The 8371-nt window shown below is 48.5% G+C and overlaps 1 pseudogene; it reads right to left on the bottom strand.

Moving 5' to 3' along the window:
- Positions 1-769: 769 nt before the first annotated feature.
- Positions 770-7001, bottom strand: LOC123852055 (Y-box-binding protein 1-like; annotated as a pseudogene).
- Positions 7002-8371: the final 1370 nt, after the last annotated feature.

Raw genomic sequence — 8371 nt, 5'->3', positions numbered from 1 at the left:
TCTTGCCATTTGCAATGACGTGGATGGAACTGGAGGGTATTATGTTGAGTGAAATAAGTCAAACAGAGAAAGACATGTATCATATGATCTCACTGATATGAGGAATTCTTAATTGTAGGAAACAAACTGAGGGTTGCTGGAGTGGGGGGTGGGGTGGGAGGGATGGGGTGACTGGGTGATAGACACTGGGGAGGGTATGTGCTCTGGTAAGCGCTGTGAATTGTGCAAGACTGTTGAATCTCAGATCTGTATCTCTGAAACAAATAATGCATATATGTTAAGAAAAAGAAGAAGAAGAAGAAGGTAGCGGGAGGGGAAGAATGAAGCGGGGGAAATCGGAGGGCTAGATGAACCATGAGAGACAACGGACTCTTTAAAACAAACAGGGTTCTAGAGGGGAGGGGGGTGGGAGGATGGGTTAGCCTGGTGGTGGGTATTGAGGAGGGCACATTCTGCATGGAGCACTGGGTGTTATGCACAAACAATGAATCATGGAACACTTCATCTAAAACTAATGATGTAATATATGGGGATTAACATAAGAATAAAAAAAAAAAAAAAAAGCCCCATGCCATGTAGATAATGCAGATATTCTAGTTGTCTGGTCAATGTACAAAAAGCAAGCACCAGAGGAGTTAAATCCCATTTAACCAGGACAGTGTAAGAGATCGAGAGGAAACCACTCTTTTATTGATTTCTTATTGCTAGAATTTCATATTCATTTCCTCTTGCTGGATGATAAAGCCAGGGGATGGGAGAGATGGTACATTTACTCAGCTCCCCCTTGCTCAGTCTTGGGAGGGGACAAATTCTTAGCTGGTGGATCCACTGCCTTTGTCTCTTTGCCAACTTGTGCTTTAAGGTTTTCTGGGCATCTTCATCAGTAATTGAAGTTGTGGTGGTTCTGACACTGAGGTGGCTGCTGACCTTGGATCTTGTCTCCTTGATTTTCCTTATCTTTTTCATTGTCATCCTCTGTGGGCTGTCTTCGGCAGGCGGGTCCATGCGAAACAATGATCTGTAACCTGATACCTCCTCTGTCTCAGTGGTCTACCTTGTTCTCCTGTACCCTGGTTGTCAGCACCCTCCATCCCTTCTTCCTGCTCAGGAGTGTTGGAACCCTGGGGTCAGTGCCCATAGGCTGTCCTCACGGAGAGAGATGGGAACTGTGCCTGCGGTTGGGCTGGTGCTGTTGGGCCCGGCCTCTTTGACCCTTCCTTCTTCCCCTCATTGTCACTATTCTGGTGATTGCTTGAGGACCCCTGTGATGTGGATAGCATCTGTAATTGTTACAGTGTGCTGTATATTTATCACCCTGCCCTGGAGCTCCACCAGGGCCCGTCATGTTTGCTGCCTCCTCAAGCTTTTCTCCTTCAACATCAAACTCCAGTCTGTCTCTCTCCTGCACTGTGAAGGTACTTCCTGGGGTTATTCTTCTTTATGGCAATCTGATGTACAGATACATCTTCCTTGGTGTCGTTCCTATTTCTTACTTGAACAATTTTACTGTTTGCTTACCTTCACTGCAATGACCTTGTCCCCATCAATAGGCATCATCAATGTGAGGCTGCCTGAGCCTCCACTCCCTGGGCTGCTGTCCCTACTGCCTGGCTTCATGTGGTGGTATTAAGTTAGGGGTGGTGGGATTGGGAGGCGGGTGGCTGCTGGGTCTGGGCCTCAGTGTTGATGGTTGTGGGGATGGTGACTGGGGCTGGCTGTGACTTCTCGGTGGAGGGTGGTGGCTGGGGAGATGGGGGAGATGGGGGATATGGTAACTTAGCCAGTGGTGGTGGTGGGGCTGCTCTGGGATCAGGGATCTGGGATCTCTCAAGTCCCACTACCAGTGGAACTCTGAATACCTCTCTAAAGAACTTATCTCAAAACACAGTCACATTCTGAGAAACTAGGGGATGGGACTTCTGTTAGGTGAATGTCCACACTTCTGAACTTCAAAGTAGGGTCACAGCCAGCAGCATCAACATCCCCAGGGAACTTGTAAGAAATGCAATTCTAGGCCCCACGTGACCCACTGAAGCAGACACCTGGGAGTGGGGTACAGCCATCTGTGTTCAAAAAGCCCTCTGGGGTATTCTGACCCAGCTACAATTTGAGGGATGACCTTGCCCTAAGAAAAGCTCAGAGGATCTGAATTCCAGAGCCATAGGTGCCTTTGGTGGAAGTTCACCTCTAAATATACATCAGGCAGAGAACGAGAAGGAACGTTTGCATGGTTTTATGCTTATAAAGCACAGAGAAAATGTATTTTATTCATTCTTAGCATAAAGGAGCTGCTACTATAAGGCACCTATCCCTAAGGTGCCCAGAACTGAGCTTGTTTGCCTGAGGTCACACCAGTTGGAGGCTGCGACCCAGGCAAGAAAGGCCAAACCCAGGTAAGCAGGTAGGGCAGGGAGCTGATAGGGCAGGTAGTAGGAGGGAGAGGACAGGTAGCAGGTGGTGCAAAAAGTGCCACTCTTAATTTTTAAGATGGTAAGTGACTCAGCAATCCACCTAGCCTGGAGTGCTGAAGCCAGGATGTAAATTCTGCTTTTCGGACCCTTTGGCCCTGTTAGTACAGATCTTACACTTAGATATAAGTTCCCCTGAGCCACCCTGTCCACCCCCACCCCAAGCACCATTTGTTCCTGGTGTTGGAATCACAGATGCTCTATTTTCTAAAGTCCAACATCTTCCTTTGAACTCTTATAGGCAGCAAATTCCACTCTTTGTTACCCGTGGGTGTCCTGGGTTGTGGTGTGGTGTGGTTTGTGTTTTGTCTTATGATGTGTCTGCATTCACAGGGTCTATCTCCTAACAAAACACAAGTGACTGCCCGGTGTGGGTTAGCTGCTGCCCTGGGCTTGCTGATGCAGTTTCTATTTCTGGAAAGCACTCCTGCCATAGCTCAGCCTGCCAAAACCTCAAGCAGGTGATCACAAAAAGCCTGACTCTCAGTCCTTAAGGCAGGCGTCCTACTGCAGACGGGAGCTCAGTAGCCAGCACCTGCAGGCCAGGAAGGACACCATAAACAGTCAGGGTGCCTACTGTTAGTGCCACCACCACAGCGAGTCTCAAAATGGTGACCTGAGGCTCCTTGAACTTCCCACACGAGGGGCTGAGAGCAGGGTCTCATTTCCTCTTTCTCCATCACTCCTCTCCTTTCAAGTGTCTCATCTCCCACATTTGGGGAAGTGATTTTTACCTAGAGTTTCCAGCTGTCTTTACTTTTTCAAGGTGGCTCACTCTATGGCAGATGGGAGGCATCCTGCCCAAATGCAGACCAGCCCTCGGATGCCCACAGGTGTCCCGGAGCCAGGTCAGCCACCCTTTCCCCCAGGAGAAGCCAACAGCCCCTCCTCTGCTGTCCCTCTGGGCCCAACCCCCAGGCAGCAGCGAGCCCAAGGTAAACTGCCCTCTGCCCGTGGTCACCAGAGATCTAAGGCTGCAGGCTCCCTTCGAAGCTGGGCGCCCAGACAGGATGTGTCCTTGCCTGTGCTTCAATGTCAGTTTGTGCAGGAGAAAGCTCAGCTGTCTTTCCGACTTTGTCAGCAGGAGGTGCCTGGCCCCTGTCCCTCAGTGTCGGTGGCACATGTGCTTAGCATGTTGCCCTGGGTTGTGACATCATCTGCTGTTCTGCTCTCAGTTACTTCCTTCTGGCCCAGGGGAACATGCCATGCATCATCAGTCCTGGCTGGCCTCTTGCTGGTGCAGGACTGAGACTTCTCTGAGCAGGACTGGGGCTTTCTTAGAAACTCTGGCCCTGAAACTTTCTCGGACTGGGGAGGAGTTTTCAAGAGCAAAGCCACGGACACCAACAGGCAGCCGTGTGGTTGTGCAGAAAGGACAGGGCTGGAACCTCACCTCTGCTGTGGACCAGCCCAGTCACCTCAGACCAGTGGCCCATCTACACAGCACTCACTCAAAAATGACTAAGGGTGCTTACTCTGGGCCGGGCACTGTTCCAGGCACCGGGACACAGCAGCGAAAGCTTGACAAGGTCCCTGCTTCTGTGGGACTTCTCTCCTCGTTGGGGAGACAATCCACAGCAAATAGACAAACCAGAACAGCATCGTGGCGAATGATGAGTAAAATACAGAAAATTTACAATCAGGGTTGGTGATGGGGGCTGTAGCCACTGCAGGGATACTTAGTGCAGTGTCTTCCCCGTAGGAAGATCTGATTATTATGCATCGTAATAACTGTGCGACTCTCAGTCCTCTCAGTGACAAGGAAGTGCTGCCCGGAGCAGGGCATCCCGCCTCCAGTCCTCACTTAGAGTCCTCACAGAGCAGTGACACTCCCCTTCTCGGCCTTGTGACGAAGGACTGGAAGAATAAAGGCCGACTGATGAGCAGGGCGGGTGTTCTGCTCAGCGGGGAAGTGGGCATGAGACTAGCAGCTCAACTTTGCCGGGCAATACCGGCGCCAGGCCTATTTCCTCACTGAGTTCTTGCTGTTAACCCACAGCCAACCTGGTCTCTCTGGTGGAGGCCCGTGACTGCAAAAGTCCCCTGCAGCATGCCTGCAGACCAGTCTGGTGGGACTCCTGATCTGTCTCCAACAGGGTCCTGAGTGCACCTATCGGTGGCCTGTGCCCTACACCACGAACAAGGAACACAACCCCCATGAAGAGGGGCCACAGTGTGATTGCATTTAAAATCAGTTTCGCTCAAAACCTGTTCTTAAATGTTTATAAAAGAATGGGACAGAGGTCTTTTAGGAAAGTGGTGTATGTGAAAACCAGTCAGGGGAACTTGTTTAAGGAAAGGGAATCCTTCTGGAACTGGGAAAGTGTTCCTTAGGAAGGAGGGGTCAAAGTCTGAGGACAGGACCGGAGGAGTCTGAAGCTCAGAGAATGGGAGGAGGGCGGCAGGGACAAGACCAGGAGGATGCTGGTGGCCAGGTGGTGGCACCACGAACTGGCAGGACAGGGCGTGTGAGGCGCTAAGTCATGTGCCGCCAGAGGCCCCTTTGGAGACAATGTTTTGGTATAAGGAAAGCTTTGTCTTTCCTTTCTTTGTTTTTCTTTTTCTTCCTAAGGGGGATTGAGAAAACATTTCCCCAATCTCCAGCTAAGGGGTTATGGTTGGGTTGACAGTGGACGGGAATTAGGGACACTGTTTATTCTGCTCAGCCCTGTACTATTTCCAGTCTACAAACTGTATGCCAACACAGCCAAGAGATTTAGGAAAACAAAACACACTAACCTCAAAGCATGTACAAAGACGCAGCCCCACACATCCAGAGTATAAAGCTTTTGGCCCTGGGGCCTCCATCCTATGGAGCCCATTATTTTTCCGGACGTTTCCTAAGCAGTGTGGTTCTGCCAGGCAAGGACTGGTTGGAGACACTGAAGCAAATCTGACACTCCAGGGGTCCATCTCTGTGGGTTTGCTTTGAAGCATCACAGGCTTTTCTGATATCAGAACTGAATACCACTTGTTTCCGTAGTAGTACACCCCTGCAATAACAACACAGTTGGGTGACATCATGTCTTCATTCCAAAGACCCTGGGAGCAGCACCTGCACCACCACTGCTGGGGACAGGGTGGGGGTTTGGGGTCCTGGGATAGCTCTTCCAGGCCGCGCTGCCTCTGGAAATCACCACAGGCATACGTCTTTTTGCGCTTTGCTTTATTATGCTTCGAGGATACTGTGTTTTTACAAATGGAAGGTCTGTGGTGACCTTGCAGAGAGCAAGTCGATTGGTGCCATTTTTCCAACAGCATTTGCTCACTCCGTGTCTCTGTGTCACATTTTGCTAATCCTCACAATATTCCAAGCCTTCTCCTTACTACTGTATTTGTTATGGGGACTTGTGATCAGTGATCATGACTCACTGGGAGCACAGAGGATGGTTAGCCTTTTTTAGCAATAAAGTATTTTTAATTAAGGCATGCACATTGCTATTTTAGACATAATGCTGTTGCACACTTAATAGACCACAGTAGAATGTGAACATAACTTTGGTGTACACTGGGAAGCCAAACAATTCATTTGACTCGCTGTCTTGTGATACCTGCTGTGTTGCAGTGGTCTGGAACTGAACCCTCGGTGGCTCCGAGCTGCAGATGCCCTCGACGTTGTCAGCTCTGCCTGACACACCATCACAGCAGGAGGGTCGTGAAGAGCGCGAGTCTGCCACCCAACACGAGACACAACTGTTTAACGGGACAGACCTATTTCCAGGACAGAGATGCTGATTTGGTAAGATTTGGGCAATGTGCCTAGATTTGTTCTTTTCTGTTTGTCCCAATCTATGTTTCTCCCCCTTCACAGATCGCTCATGTCCCAACTTCTTACCTGAATCTCTCTCTGCAGCACCAACCCAGAGTTTAATAAGTGGCATGTCTTAAAATGTCAAACGGGTGAACGAAAGGGTTCAGAGGATACCAGCTCAAAACATGCCACTTCAGCATGATTGTTTTGAGCTAAAGGCATTTGAGATTCAACAGATGCAGAAGGAAGCCTTCCAGGAGCTTTCCTTATCTGAATAAAAGCAGAAACTTCTGAGAAATGAGGACTGCCATAAATCCCCTCTCCTGGGGAAGTTTTACTGCTGGGAGGAAGACAAAAAGTTGGCACCGAGATGGACCTGCACAAACAAACCTTCTTCCATTAGCCGCCCCCCCCCCCCGTATATTTACCTTCCCACAGTTTGCCACTCTTGGAAGCCTAAACCTTTCCTTCATCTTGTCACCCTACAAACAGCTACGGAAGTGCTCGCAGTAACCTCAGTAAGAGTGGTGACACAAGCTCTGTGCTTTCAGGGACAAATCCCTGTAAAGGGGATTTGTGCAGTCCACGTTTGGGAAACGGAGCCCTGGAAGCCCCCTACACACCACCAGCTGCTCCAACAGTCTCTCACTGGTGGACTCATCACAGAGCCAGCAATGGCTCAGTGGCCTCCACTCTCACTTAAGCTGAGGCGCGAGGTCCTCACCAGGGTCCGGATTTATCCAGTTGACGTTGCCTGAGACACACTCCACCTGCTCTGACATGCAACCCAGAAAGCGAGTTGTCTGTAGGCTGCCACGTGAGGGTGTCCAGCAGCTCGGCCTCCCACTCCACCAGACATTCCCACCACTGGAGTGTCTCCTGTCGGTTAACGCAGGACATCAGTACCCTCCACAAAATGGCAGGACAGTAAATGAGAGGAGGAACAGGGAATGGAATTTACTCTGAGTTCCCACCACACACTTAATTTTCACACAACCCACCAGAAATAACCACTGTTATCCCCACTTCAGAGATTGGCAGGCTGAGACTTCCAATTTCTCACCAGGGTCACAGGCGAGTAAATGGAAGAGCTGAGATTGGAACTCAGGTTTGTCTGGCTCATTCTACTTTTTTTTTTTTTTTTTTTTGGTCAGAGTTGACCCAAATCTCAAAAACAGTTGACACAACTTTACCAAGAATATCTGAGAGATGAAATTAAACTTAAAACAAAAACTGAGCTGTGACCATTCAAATGCAGTTTTGCTAATGCCTCCCATTCTGATTCCATTGTTTTATACTAATTAGCCGTTGAGCTAAAAGGGAAACTCCCCAAATCTAGCAACACCCTCAACATTTGCCACAGTGCCAAATTATTCTAGGTCCTAGGAAAACACCAACATTGTTCTGTTTGTATGAGGAATATTCAAGTATGTACATGCTTGAAATAAAATCCAGTTTCCCAAGGGATATTTTCCAGTTTCCTGATTTAAAAAAAAAAAAAAAAAATGCCTCTTTCATTTGAACTGGTCCTGAGAATGTTGGTTTAGTTAGAAAGTGGGGTTGCCAATGAAGTGCCCTCCTTGTTCAACAGCTGGACCCTTGCCTTCCCCTCAAAAGATAAGGTTTGAGGTAATTAATGAGTTTTTGGGGGCTCTTAGGCTGGATGGCCCATTTAAAAGGATACCCCGTGAAATTTCTTATTAAAAAAAAAAGTCATGATTTAGGGGTCTGCAAGGACTTCAGGAAAGGAACAGACTCATCTCCCTAGAAATGTCTATAGAAAACACTAGAAAACTCAGAAAGCAAGGAAGAGAGAGAGAAGAGATAGAAAGCATTGACTTCTCTCTTGGGCTTTATACATGAGGATTCATACTGAAAAGTTAAGTAAGGAAAATTAAGTGGATTCTCTCAGATTTAGATGCCCTAATTATTCAGATTTTAGACATCGAAAGAACTAAATCAAGTTTTTGCTTTACTTACAGAGGCAGCCGTGTAGTAGGAAAACTATAAGCACATAAAATTTTTATTGAGATTCCTGAAGGAAAAGTACCTTAGGCTGGGTTCTCCCAGAACAATCGCTGAGACAAGGATTTGGGGGCAAGTAGCTTATTTGGAAGTCATTCCAGGAAGCAGGAGTGGGAGAAGGGAGATG

The sequence above is a fragment of the Mirounga angustirostris genome, unplaced genomic scaffold, assembly GCF_029215605.1.
Source record: "Mirounga angustirostris isolate CCGP_5_RB_7025 unplaced genomic scaffold, mMirAng1.0.hap1 SCAF_10, whole genome shotgun sequence".
Taxonomy (NCBI): domain Eukaryota; kingdom Metazoa; phylum Chordata; class Mammalia; order Carnivora; family Phocidae; genus Mirounga; species Mirounga angustirostris.
This window is presented reverse-complemented; position numbering and strand designations above follow the sequence as displayed.